This window comes from Centropristis striata, chromosome 12 (assembly GCF_030273125.1).
Source record: "Centropristis striata isolate RG_2023a ecotype Rhode Island chromosome 12, C.striata_1.0, whole genome shotgun sequence".
In the NCBI taxonomy this organism is placed as follows: domain Eukaryota; kingdom Metazoa; phylum Chordata; class Actinopteri; order Perciformes; family Serranidae; genus Centropristis; species Centropristis striata.
Window position 1 is genome coordinate 31,309,122 of NC_081528.1, and position 14,819 is coordinate 31,323,940.

At 38.6% G+C, this 14,819-nt stretch overlaps 1 long non-coding RNA gene across 1 annotated transcript in view; it reads right to left on the bottom strand.

Moving 5' to 3' along the window:
- The window catches only part of LOC131982308 (uncharacterized), a 127,045-nt gene that overhangs the window by 24,137 nt on the left and 88,089 nt on the right, over window positions 1-14,819 (bottom strand). The window contains exon 2 of the long non-coding RNA XR_009395372.1: window positions 12,676-12,758. This is a non-coding gene — a long non-coding RNA (uncharacterized LOC131982308). The remainder of the gene's footprint in view (window positions 1-12,675; window positions 12,759-14,819) is intronic.

The window sequence follows — 14,819 nt, forward strand, 5'->3', positions numbered from 1 at the left end:
TCCTTACTTACTATCAATATACTGTCATTAGGATTATTATTACAATAATCTGTTATTGAGCAAACACTTGTTTAATGCCCTGATAGTTGTATAATATGGGTATGCAGAATAAGGCATTGTTTTTAAGTGATTTATAATGCTTACTAAAAGCCACTTATTTGCATGCTGACAAGCAATTTATATGTGGCAATGGTTAATATGTAATATATATAAGTGTTATTATCCTTGTATATTTGAGATGTATTGGATTCAGGGAAAAACTTCAGCCCAATAATGATTGGTTATTTCTTCACAGCAGATTGTGAATAAAGTAATTTCAGAAGGTATTTAAAGAGAGTTTTACAGTGTGAAATTTCCTAGAATAGAATCAGATCTCATACCTGAGCCTCGAGAGTTGAGCTTAATCTGCTGAATGTGGGGTTTCTCCTTCAGCACGCTTGATGTCCTTAGAAAAACTCCAACTGCAAGGTGCAGTTATTAGTCAGAGTTTGTTAGACTTGTGCCAGGTTTTAAGCAAAATCCCAACGGGATTGGCTTAGCTTCCATGAGATGCTTTCGCCTCACTCTCTCTCCTCTGTTTCAAAGAGGATTACATGGCAAAGACATTAATGCATTAAAATACTTTTTTTTGGCATACAGGTGACTTCAAACAAAAACTTACATTTTGGTGAATTTAACTTTCACATTATTTTATGAAGATAAGTGTGCTATTGTGCCATTTAATTCCTATTTCAAAATAAAGGGGGGGACTAAGAAGCAGGTTAGGGGTACAGAGTGGAACTTCTGTTGTGGATTTAATTTCAAACTCAAACCCAAATTGTCTCCGACTCTCACAAAGCTCCAACCCAGGGGAGAACTGTGGCAATAGATGTGAAGACTTTTCTTTGTCATGTAGCCACTGTAATACTTGTTAATTAGAAAAAATGGGTTTTCTGTTCATACTCGATTTTAATGTGAGAACACTTGAAATGACCAGGGCTTCCTTTCTGGATAATAATGAATCTGTGACACTTGTTATTTTGCATTGTTACTAATAACCACACTGAGCCTTTTTCTTAACAAGCATGTATACAAATTCCCCCCAAATGCAAAGTAGCTGTCCAAATAATTTTAATAGCCTTAACCATGGATGGCTTCAATAATGGGCTATTTAGACTGAAACAATTATAAATGTAATGTTTTACCTTGATTTGCCACTGTTATTTTTTCATTTCCAGCCTGTTAATTTAATTTATTTTACCTTCATTGCTAATAGTTACAGTTTCTATGGTGATCTTTGAATGTGGAAGGTTTGTGTCAGCACAGATCAGCAAAATGTTATTCAGGGGTCTCATTTACAAAATACCTTAAAAAAAAAGGTAACTAAACCGTTTGAGCTGTGTCATCTGTATGGTCATCAACAATTCTCATTAAAGTGTACAAGATACCTGAAAATGACCTTTCTCTCTCTATATATATACATAGATTTTAATGAACACACTTAACAAACAACACTATACATTGGTAAAAAAAAGAGTTATTCTAATGGACAACAGCACAGAGGGAGTGAAATGAAGAGCCTTGGTTACTGACGACAGCAAGGTATTCTCGGATTAGATGACAATGATGTTTCTTTTTTTTAACCAATTCTCTCATATCTCTTGATCTCAAACATGCAAATGATTCTCTCACACTATTAAAGTTAAGTGGAGAAGATGAGCAAAAAAGCGAGGGATTTGGTCTGTCATGCTTGAGCGAGTGAGCAAGCGAGGCAGACGCTGAAGCAGAGGGAGGGAATGCAAACTAGATGCTTATGTTTCGGACATGATGGCCAACAAGAAATGGGTGTTAGTACGCGTGTCAACCAGGGCCACACTGCCTCAACCTAATGAAAATTGGCTGAGCATAGAGAAACAGTGACAAATTAAATGGGCCATCAAAAGCAGCACTCCTGCTGGAAAGACACAGCAAGCATTTCCTGATGGAATTAAAATCATTGCACTTACTCTTTAACTGCAACCTAAACTGCATTTCTTGTTGGACATCAGCACTCTAACATGTTATGTGATGAAATTACATCATAGATATATACGGGGCACTAAGTAGGGAGGGGGTGGCTCAAATGGATGGATGGATGGGTGGATGGGTGGATGGATGGATGGATGGATGGATGGATGGATGGATGGATGGATGGATGGATGGATGGATGGATGGATGGATGGATGGATGGATGGATGGATGGATGGATGGATGGATGGATGGATGGATGGATGGATGGATGGATGGATGGATAGATAGATAGATAGATAGATAGATAGATAGATAGATAGATAGATAGATAGATAGATAGATGTGTACTAAGTAGGGAGGGGGTGGCTCAAATGGATGGATGGATGGATGGATGGATGGATGGATGGATGGATGGATGGATGGATGGATGGATGGATGGATGGATGGATGGATGGATGGATGGATGGATGGATGGATGGATGGATGGATGGATGGATGGATGGATGGATGGATGGATGGATGGATAGATAGATAGATAGATAGATAGATAGATAGATAGATAGATAGATAGATAGATAGATAGATAGATAGATAGATAGATAGATAGATAGATAGATAGATAGATAGATAGATAGATAGATAGATAGATAGATGTGTACATAGATGGGTAAACCACAGAAAAGCCAGATAATTTGTTAGAATATTATATCTAGAATATAGATAGAAATAGAAATATAGATAGACTTAGAAATAAATAGATACAGACAGATAGACAGACAGATAGACAGACAGACAGACAGACAGAGATGGATGTCTATTTTCTTATTGCCTTGTATCTTAAATTGGAATTAGACAATACAGGACCCCATAACCTCCACTTTAACAACTCTCTCCATCGTCACACACAATAAATTTTCCATTTTAACAGAGTAACAGATGGTCGACATGTCATTGTCAGATGCTTCTGCGTTCTTTTTTTTTTGCCCGTGACATATATAGTATGGCTGAACGGATGGATGAATGAGATGGATTGGTGGGTGGACTGGTGGGTGTACGGTCAGGTTTGAGGAGCACACTTCGCTGGTGACACTTACTTTGCCATCCTGCGAAAGTGACGCGGTGAGAAATAAGCGGGCGGTGTAAAAAGAAAGTGACAGCATCAAATGACCAAATCCTCTCCTCCTATCCCAATGTATGTGTTTCTGAGTGATGAGTGAAGCCCGAGTGGAGTGCTGCTGACAGCCGAGAAATGATCTCTCAAATAGAATTCAGCAGTGATTGTACACATTGCGAGGTTGGCATGAAACGGTCAAGGCTATCCCGAGACACACATTTACGCTTTGGCTTTAAATATATATTATTGATTGCCACGTGGACCCACAGTGAGGAGAGATATGATTTGGAGCAGGAGGCAGGGCAATGCTCTGCACAGGATAGGACAGTTATACAGGTCTCAATGCAAAGATATATGGCGAGAGCCTTTAGCTGAAGATGTTAGGGGCCCGTGTCCACTGACAGCAGCTTTTAGCTTAATCAGACAGCATAAGCACTATAAAAATGGATTGCAAATAATTTCTCAGGTAATAAAGTATTGATGTTTGTCAGGGTTTGATGTGTAAACAGCACAATAATTCATATGCTCTGCAAAGTGCTGACGGCAGTGCATAAGATATGACTATGTGTCATTCATACGCCGTGTTAGTATCTTGTAGTTCAAAGCCTACTTAGTGCTATTATTTTTTCATCTTTAGAGGGGCTTAATTTATCACTTTTGAAATTAAATCTGAAAGATTAAAAAAAGTACGAAACACATTGAGTTTGCTCATCAACAACAACAAAAAAAAATCAATCTGTTTAAAAATTTGATCCGGTAAAGTCGGTCTCAAATGGATGAACATTTCCCACAGTTAATAAAGTTTTTGTTTCTTATTGAATAACTTCTAACAATAAATCGTATTAAGTCCAGCCTTTGTTTGTGAAGGATTCTAATCAAGTGTTGCTGACTCCACTTCAATACTAATTGTTAACATTAAAACATAATTAAAAAGTGACGATCAAGCAAAGACGCAAACAAGCTCTGCTTTGCTAATTTAAATGTGAAACAATAATGTCATCCCTGACGCATCACAGTGAGACTGTTTTAGGGGCAAAGTTGCCAATTAGCACATTTGTTTTGCTTTGCATTCATATATGGATATAAGAGTAATTAAGAGACATTAAATAATGTGTTGTTATGTCTACGTTTTAAATGTCGCATGTATATTCCCACGTTAGAGAACAAGATTTTCATTTGCTCCTGTGGCAAAGGAAGATGTCTCCCGCCTATTAGCATGTGAGGTCATCCGGCCCCTGTTGCATACCATCTTCACACCATCAATACATATTCATCAGCATCAGAGAGCCATTCATTTGCCAGATTGGAAAATGGGCAGTGAAGAGAGCTTGACATTCACTTTGTGCTGAATTGTTCTCACTTGACACCTAACTTGCTGATTGATGAGAAATATTATGGCCTGGAGGAAAAGCAAAGTGAAAGATGAATGAGTGTAATGCTGGAGCTCTCGTCACATCTCAGAACCACAACTCTGTATTAATATTTTGTTTGGGCCCGCACCTATCCATCCCTGTTTACGTTACACAAGTAGGATTGGATCTGTCATATCAGGTATTTACTTGCATTTGTCTCGTGGCTCTCCGGTGTGTTTGTGTGTGTGTGTGTGTGTGTGTGTGTGTGTGTGTGCGTGTGTGTGTGTGTGTGTGTGTGTGTGTGTGCGTGAGCCTGTGAGGTTGCATGTGTGTCTTCGCCTGCACTGAACCAATGTATTTAAATTGGTCTCGTTAGTGACACGCTCTACACTGCACTGTGAAAAAGTAGAGAACAAGCGCTCATAGAGGTTGCTTGTCCATGTAATATAAAGCTTCTATAAGGATAGATGATCTTAGAACAACTTCGATTCTGCATTAAGTGAAACATGTGGTCACTTTTTTCATTTTCAAGGTCACTCGGACACAAAGACAAGGAACCTTCGTGTCGAAAATCAATAGAAAATAAAGGTCCCCGTGAAATAATGAAATAAAAATAAAAAAATAACATCACAGTGATTGTGCTTGTGTTGGTGGGTGAACAAAATGACATTAATTTCCCAGCACTGCATCTAAAGCTGCACAAATTCATGTTAATACTGTAATCTTGTTAACTCCTCTGTATTCTGTCATATCTCTGTGTTGTTACAAGGAACACATTTGCATCCTTTCTTTTGACTAGCATGTGCATAGTTATGATGCAATTAAACAATACAGACAGATTATCAGTCTGCATATGCACCAAATTAAATTTATGCCTTGATGTATTTCCCTCAGTAAAATAGTGAAAATACAATCTGTTGTAAAAATTAGAATAATCAAGGTAAATTCTACTGTGGTGAAAGCAGCAGGAAGGTAAAAATAAAAGTGATGAGCATGACGGCTCAGTTTTTCCTGATTAGTGATATTAAAAGATTGCTTTTCTGTTGATTTACACACACTGATCTGATTTGAGCACCCCTGTCAGAACCTGGAATCATTTCACTGCTGTGAAATAATACAATGACTGAACACATTTGAGGGGAATTGTCTTAATGATACCTTCTGCACAATCACATCAATTGCTGCAAATCCTTACTTATTTCTCTAACTTGTCAGCTTCTCATAACCCTTTAGAAATTAAAGATTACATTGAGTATACTGAATTAATACAACGTGTTTTTTACTGCACAATTATTTTGGCCAAAAGAATCCATGATAAAATTGTATTGCATAATCTATTGTGTCCCATTTTTGTGCAAATTAATTCCACTCAAAATATGAAACTACTACGACTGATTCTGAATCATAACTGCAAACTACAAAATCGTACAAAAATAATGATGGAAAGTGAAAAGGCAACAAGATGAACTGATGAACCTATAACCCCAACTATCAAATCTATTTACACAATATTGTCATGTGTCTATTATTAACATGATATTGATATTTAATTCTTAAGTCAAGTTAGCATTTACTATATTACTATATGTTTTTGAGCTTGTTAGCTTGTAACTGGCAGTGGCTGACAGCATTAGCGTGTGTGAAAAAAACAGAAATATCTGCAACAAGTCTGTTTTCTCTTGTTGTACTGATAAATCTGCTCTGTGCTGGAGGTTCAAGGTAGTTTTAAGGGGTTAAGGAAGGGTTAATCTTCCTCGCCCGGCGCTCATTTGATGGTACACAGACATCTCCCCCTTAAGTAGAGAAATATGAACATTTACACAGATGCAGTGTTGTCAAGGTCAGATATTTTCATTTTTTAAGCATAAGAAAAACACATTTTTGAGTGGAGGAGGTTATAACAATACCACAATATAACAACACCTCTATTTGTAATTAAACTTCCAGTTTGGCACGCTGGTTATTTACTGCATCTTTAAAGGCAATATACCATCACATCGACAGTGAATTTGCTGCAGGCTGTATGCGTGTGCCGTGTTATTTTCTGATCAAAAACAGCTCCATTATTCTCGTCCGAGCCGCACTGGAAAGAATCACGCTGTTATAGGTTGCTGCAAATCACCACAAAAGGACCCGGTAGGCACATTCGCATGTGAATATTCAACAGCTCAATGAATATAATGTGAAAGGGGTGAAATACAAAAAGAGGGCTTCCGTCACTATCAGGGAACATGGTCTTCCCCTTCATTTTTAATTTCACGGGCATTTTCTGAACTTTCAAGGGTATTTTTCCCCCGTCGCTCCTGTTAATTTCTGATCCTGCCAATAAAAACCAAATTGTGATTCATCCCATATTTCTCAGCTCTACGACACACTCTACTGTCAGACCTTCTCACGCCCCCATGCCAAGATTTAAGCCGGGGAAAAGGTCAAATGTCTGGATCATTGTCAGTGTCAGCGTATTGATGGACTTGTTAGCCGAGGATTGATTGACAGATTGACTATTGATCGTGTCAGGATTAAGTTTTGCGTGGGCATTTCCAGAACAGGTTCATTTTCTTTCCTGCATGCATCTCATGACAGGACGGGACGGGACTTTTTGTGGTCATGGCTGCCTTTTTATTAGAGGCAGGGGTTTGTGACAGTGCAGCCTATTATCTCACAGTGGTGGTGTTTGGGGGTGTGACATTCCAAAAGGTCATTGTAAGCTTTAAGGTCAGTAGGGTGGCATAGTGGTGAGGGACCGTCCTATAATCAGCTCTGTAACCTGCCCTGCTTAAGTGTCTCGAATAAGTCACAGAATCCCTCCCCACTACATGGGCATGGCGTTATGTCTGACCCTGCACTCTGACCTCTGACCTCCCTGTGGAGAGGGACAAGAACAAATTTCACAAGCGAGGATCATGAAAAAAGAAAAAAAAAACAGCAGAAAAGGGAAGAGGTCACTTTCAAGAGCAGCGCCGAGCATTGTTCTTGTTTCCCCTCACACTTAAATCAGGTCAAACCAAAGTTTCACTCAAAAATTTCCTCAGGGCACAAGTGAAGTGAGCTTTCTGAAGTGGAACCCTGCATGTCAGCCACTTCTGCCGGTACACCATTATTTGCACTGTGGCTTTGTTGTTATGTGTCATGCCAGAAGAACTACAGTAGTGCTTAGAAAAGACTTATTTCACTGCTGAGAAAAAGTTTGTATATCTGGAGCAATACAATTTGGGAATAGAAAGTTCCTACTTGGTTGTTTTGCCTTCAACTTTGACTTTGCAAAACTACTTTTATATACTGAGAGTCAGTAATGAGAAGGATGATTGGAGCGCCCATTTTAGACTCACAGGTCACACTGACATTGCTCAATGATTTGTTCTGTTGAGCAGAGTAAAAAGCAAAAAACAGTGTTTGGATTTAGCTATATACCAATCAATTACTTATATAGTGTTGCTAAAAGCTTGGAAGAGCAAACCAAATTCATTCTTCTTTGAAGTTCCCGGAAGGTAGAGTATGCTTCAAAGAAACATGCTATAGCAGGCGGAAGTATAGATTTTTTACAAGAGCCAGCACAAGAGCTACGGTTAGTAAAGGACAGATTCAATTATGTGAATACGTCTTTTATGGATGGATTATTGAAGGGGCTACAGGACACCTGCTCAGGGGCCCGGAGTGTCAGGGGCTTTCATCACAAAATGATACTCTAAGAGAAACGTACCAACCAGGAAGAGACTCAAAATGACCACAAAGAAACATAAACCAACTACAAAGAGACAGTAAAAGTCTACAAGGAGGCAAAAACAATTACAAAGAGACACTTAGGCTACGTTCACACAAGGACGGTCTGAACAGAAGACGCAAAAGTGGCGTCGCGTCTTCACTTTTTATTCCTCGTTTACACGAGCATTTTTGGGAGGAAATCTGCGTGCATACGGTGACGCAAAAGTGTGTGAAATTCGATTGTATGCATGCCAGGCGGCATCACTTAAAGCGATTAGAGCATCTTTGGGCATGCAGAAGTTTTCACGCCACACATTTTCATCAGCTTCTTCTTCCACAAAGTTATCCACCATCACTAGATCTCCCAGGTCTCGTTCACAGCCGTCTGGCTCGCCTCCGACGAATTGCTGCATCCAAAATGTGATAGAGGTAATTACAGATCCTTCTCTGTTCACTAATACTATCTGTACATATCCTGTACATTTGGTGGAAAGACTCCTGTAAGTTTATTAGAGCTGCCAGAGCAGCTTGAAGGTCCGACGCATGGAAATAATCCCACATTTGTTTATTTTCCTGTACTGGAGCATGTATGTGACGTAAACACATACGTGACGTGAGCAGATCTGAGCAGAGTTTTGCGTCTTGTCAGTGTAGACGGACACGCTACAGCGGAGCGTATTTAACGGGTGGTTTCAGATTTTTGCGTTTTTAAGCCCCCAAAACGCCGTCACCGTCTAAACGAAAGGCACTTCCGATAAAATATTTTGTCGTTTTTACCCGCAAGCGTCCTCGTGTAAACGGGGCCTCTATGTGACCGTGTTACAACAAAAGGGGCAAAACAACCACAAAGAAACACCAAGCAACTACAAAGACCCTGCATTACACTTGGTTTTAAAATGCGTTGGCGATGGTCTAGAACTCATCTGACCACAAATATTTTGTAGTGTAAACACTGATACGTCCTGATGCGTCCCGACCAGGAAGTAACAGGATATTTTGTCATCAATGCAGTGCCATTGGATGGTTGTTTTGATGATGAGTGCCAATGGCAAACGCTTTGCTAGTCGCAAATTATTTTGTGCTGCTTTATAAAATTTTTGCAACAGGGCGCCACAGGAATTATTTTAAATTTGGAAGTAAGTTAGCATTTTAGCACCATGGGGTCTATCCTATTAAACTCAATGAGGATTTTGAATGGGTTGTTGGTTAGATGCCTGAAATAAGGTCTGTGGTTAACAAAGTGTGTAAAATATGTTAGTAAATCCCTGCATTTGTGAATTTTTAAGGTTTTACACATCCTTAAAAAGGCGGTTGCTAACAAGTGGATTAATGAGACGGTTGAGTGGTTGCCAGGGACATTAAACATCATCACACCGGACACGGATGGGAACTGTCTCACTAGTCTACCCTTCAGCCTCTAGTTGTGTTTTTCAGTGCTCTTCTAAATAGGGATGGGTACCTTTCATATTTGAACCGATACGGTACCGATACCCGGTACCTGGGAATCGGTACTCAACGGTACCAATTTTCGGTACTTTTGTTTATGTGGTAATAAATGTTCATTTGTTTAATAACAAAATCTATTTTTTTTTTCAATTCAACATATTTATTTCTCAAAATATAAATTTTCAAAAATATATCAAAACAATATAACATCCAGGATGAGCAGTGCTTTATTGTTGAGTGAACGTGCATTTTGTAACATGAAGGTTGCAGTGTTATCAAAGAATGCAGAGGAGCGCTCTCAGGTTGCAAGTGCACGGAGGAGAAGAAAAAAATGATTGATTTTACATGAATCGGTACGCGGTAGTAGTGACGGAATTCGGTCGGTACCTATAAAAGTATCGAATTCGGTACCCATCCCTACTTCTAAACTCTTGTAGATTGTAAATTACGAAAATAAACAATTTATTAGGCTACTGATTCGCTAGCTTGCACTGGTTAGCTTGTCAGAGATCGTCTTAAGGTGATGTTCAAGTCATGTGACCGTGGTGTAGTTCTCCATAGCATAACGTTAGCTTTTTTTCTTCTGTCGGCTGCATTAACGCTTTTAACATCTTAAAGTGATGTGTAATTGTCAGGATTATCCTGCTGAACAAAACATGTAAGCATCAGAAATGTGCTGCCTCAGAGCCTATTTTCTGCAATGATGCAAAATCCAATGCAAAATTTCCACAGGCAAATTCTCAATAAAAAAAACACTTTGTTTTGTTTGTTCTCTATACTGCCCTACAAAGTCTAACTGCAGTAACTACGCAAAGGGTAAAACTGAGAAAAACTGCTTTAAAGTGTTTTAATGTTTTTTTAACAGGCCAGCCAAATGTCTTAAAGGTCGGTCAGTGATATGACACTTATTTGCTGTAAAAGGTAACTATAGTACAGTACAGTAACTATAAGGTTGTTGTTTTCCTTTAGTTGTTATATTTTGTTTTCACGGAAAAAATTTTTTTCAAATTGATTCGTTACAAGTGTATTTAAAAGTCTCTCACAACTCTAATCAAAGATTTGTGTATTTTAGACATAAGGCTATATTATAGTCTTAATATAATTGTATCTCACGTTTTTACTTAATCACTATCTAGATAATAATTTCCCTATCAAATAAACTTATAATTTCTATTATTCTTGTCTTCACTATTCAACACAATGAAGAAATACAAGGCTGCACTGTTTCAGATATCTGCTTTGGTTTTGAGTTGTATTTTGTAGTTGCTGCAATTTTTTATATAATTGTTTCTCTGAAATAAAGCAAAATTGAAATCTAAAACTTTGTCACAAGATAAAACAGACATCAAGGGGTTCATTTTTATTCCTAACTCAATTTTGACCAAAAATACAGTTACTACAGTTAGACTTTGTAGGGCAGTATAGGTCATACATGTATATATATCCATCATCTATAGGCTAGCTTGAGAAACATGGTTAAAACAAAGCATGTGTCTCATCTGTCCGACTGTGTTTGAATCACCATAACAGGTTTTAAAAGTGTCAACGGAGGCGCAGAGACTCAAAATGGCAACAAAGAAACTACTAAGAAGTACAAAAAGACTACAAAGTGATCAAAACAATTAGAAAGAGAGAGGGTAACCAAAGTAACTGAATGTGGCCATGGTATAATGAATATGGAAAGGAGAAAAAAGAACCACAAAGAGACACGAAGCATCTACAAAAAAGCTCAAAATAACTACAAAAGAGATGCAAAATGACTACAAAATGGCCAAAACAATTACAGAGAGACACAGACAACAATTAAAAGACGCTCAACAACCATAAAATCTCTGTGTTTTGCTCCTATGTAGGAAAGATAACAGGGCCTTGTGCATGTCTGCGCCCAGAGGCCCATCGTCTCATAATCCCCCCATGAGTCAGGCTCTTAAGAATGACGTGAGTTAGGGAAACAGAAGTTGCTTAATGGGCTGAACCCAGAGAATGCTAATGCGCATACAGTAAGTCTTATACAGAAATATATAGGCTTGCATTTGAATTTGAACTCTCTTTAAAAACCCTGCTTTTCTCTCCAGTAATACATTTGAGACCCATAATGAAAGCGTGGGCACGCTCCAATGAGTCTGTTGAATGTGTATAAGATAAGTTGATATGCTTTGGCAAATCTGAGTTTGTATAGTTCTCACACTTTGCATAAAACAACTGAGATGGATCAGTGGAAACTAGCATGCAGATTTACAGTAACTGCAACAATGCTCACTGAAATACTATCAGCTGGTGCAATGATCATATCTCCTAGGCTCCAGGTCATATTGCACAGATCTCAAAATCTTTTTTATTTTATAACAATTTGTGACAAACAGGGTAACAAAGTAGAACAACATTCATATTCAGAGATTAACACCCCACGGTCTGCATTGACTTTGAAAATCCTTTGAAAAACAACAAAAAACTGAACTGTTAAAAGCTTCTGAATATAAATGGATGACCCTGAATGCTCTTGATTTTTTATTAAAATGTAGCACTCAAATTTGTCAATATGGCTTAGCTTTCTGGACCTCTCTCCATCCTAGGATCATCACTTCAAATCCCGAGGAAACTCTGTGATGGATATCTGATGTAGCAGCACTTTTAAAATGAATGATTTCACCTACATTCATAGATGAGGAATGAAAAAAATAAGACCTCTTGTGTCTAATTTTGACCAGTGCTGTCCTAGCCGAAAGCAAAGTAACTTTGAGCTCTGCCAGACAGGACCTTGATAGTCACCGAAAAATTAAAATGTAATGCCTGGGTGAGTGGGAGGGGGTGACAGTGAAATCAGATCAGCACTGAGCTACCACAATCCAGTTTTGGCCACAATTATTCCTCTCACATATTTAGTGCACCAGTACTTTCATTACAACATAGCCAGAGGCGCAGGACATAAGCTACCAAACAACTAGCTTATTTTATGTCCTTCAACCAAATGCCCAAAAAATGGTGGTTTTTCCATTGCTTCCAATAATAAATAATGTATCAATGCATCGGCTTGTAATCTCAAAGGAATCATTACGGTGATGGATTACTTACCATGTGACTTCGAGTGCGCAGGTGTAGCAAAGAGCTTTGACCTTGTAAGACTCAGTTGACGCAGTGCTGATGGCAAATATTACCTTGGAAAAGGAGGAAAGTATGCAGATGATTAGTCTAATGATAAACTGTGAATATTAGGATTCAACAATAATGTTTTGCTCCTTGCAAAACAGTATAAACAAGATTATCCTCCATTATGCTTTGGAGGAAATTCTGCCAGGAATTAAGATAATTATATTTTCCCCAAAACATTAACTGCTTATATTTTTAATTGCTTTGCTATACTAGGCTGTTTTACATGGCTTAAAATGCAGGGCTAGCATCACAAGTTAAAACTTTTTTTTTTTAATGTCTAGCAGCATGTGCACGGCATATAAGTAGTAACAAGCATCTTTGAGCTGTATGATTTTCTGTCATGTCCTTTCAGTTATTCACATCTCCAAAGCAAAGGACTCTCAGTCAAAGACATCAGAGAGAGACAACATTTCTCAAAAGAACTGGTGACAGGCCTTGTTCGGGGCTAGTGTAGTTTATTTGGTTTCTAAAGTTACATCTAGAGAAATCAAATTTAATTTTGAATGGCAGGATGTCAGTTCATGCTCACAGCTTTCAATAGCTCTGTGCTTGTATAGTGCATGATGAAATGCAAACTGATAGAAGGAGCAGAAAGGCTGTTGAAGCGCTGTTAGGTCAGCCAGTGCACGGCCTCCTCAAATAATATATTCAGGTACTCTGCCAAGTAATACTTTATTTTCTAGATGGAAATCAACTGTATATATTTAATTGACGATTTTTATGATTCCACATATCATCCACTGAGAAACTGCAAGTTTAGATAGCACACAACAAAAGTTGTTCTCTGACAGATTAAAGAGAATACATGAGAAAATAGCACAAGCAAAAATCTGAACCTGTTGTTAAAATGTACTAATAAAACCACACAACCTTCTCCCCATAAAAGCATGAATCATTTACATCAGAATAGCTTAACAGGCTCATTTTATTGTGGCACGTTCCTCTAGCATCTATTCTTTTCAAAGGGTAAATGAAGTTCAAAAGCACACGCTCGCTGAATGGCTGATTTGTCCGGGATGAAAGGGATAGTGGAGAAATCTACAATGGCTCCCTGCACGGCAATCACGAATTGGCCTGAATGCGCAGGAAGCCATGCCACCATGAGTCTGGTCCAAGCAACTCTATTCAAATGACTACATCCATGTCTCCCTGTAGAAATGGCTCAAATGAGCCTGTTAGCCTTTGAACGAGTCGGGGAGGAAAACAGGACATGTCAACCAGGGAGAGATCAACAGGGAAACAAGAGGAGCATTCGTTTCCGCCTCGGGGAGTTGTACTAGCTAGTATCCTCTGCTCTCCCCTGCACTGATTTGACAGTCAATGCTGATCCCCCAAAACACAGTTACGTTTAATGAATGAAAGGCAACTTCACATAGTTTTATGTCAAATTTGTCTCCAGGAGTAGAACTTTTTGACTACTTTGTTCCCCCTCCCTTTGCTGAATTTATATCAGACATTTTTTCCCCCCTTAGTGATAAAGGATAGCACCGGGAAATGTTTGTTGCACGGCAATCGGATATTATTAGAAGCAACATCACAGCAAAGAAGGTGTCATTGAAACAAACAAAGACAAAAGTTAACAGTTCATTTTTTCCATCTGTGTTGTCTGAAAATATACCACTGTATGCATGATAAAACACACTGCAAACTGAAAATAATTGCTGTTTCAGATTCATAGCAAGAATGTGAGTCTGGTCCAAAGCCAGTTCCTTGGCAAACGTCTCGAAAAGAAGATAGTTTGCTGGCTCCCTACTGCTCCTCTCCTGGCAGCGACGCAGTGTTTAACTATCAGCTTGACTGCTTTAAGCTCACTTGAATCAAGGTCTCTTAGTTTTGTTGTCACCCGGTCAACAAGCAAATCTTATACCCCAGGAAACTAATTTCCCTGTGTGTTATATTCCCCTCACAGCTGAGATTTAAAAAAAAAAAAAAAAAAGATTTAATTGAGCATGGATGCTCTGTATTGTTTATGGAAGAAACCTGTGTTTAACACATGAGATTAGTATTGGTCTGAGCAGTGGAGGTGAGTGTGTTGGTGTGAAGAAAGAGTCGCCTCTTCCTCCCCA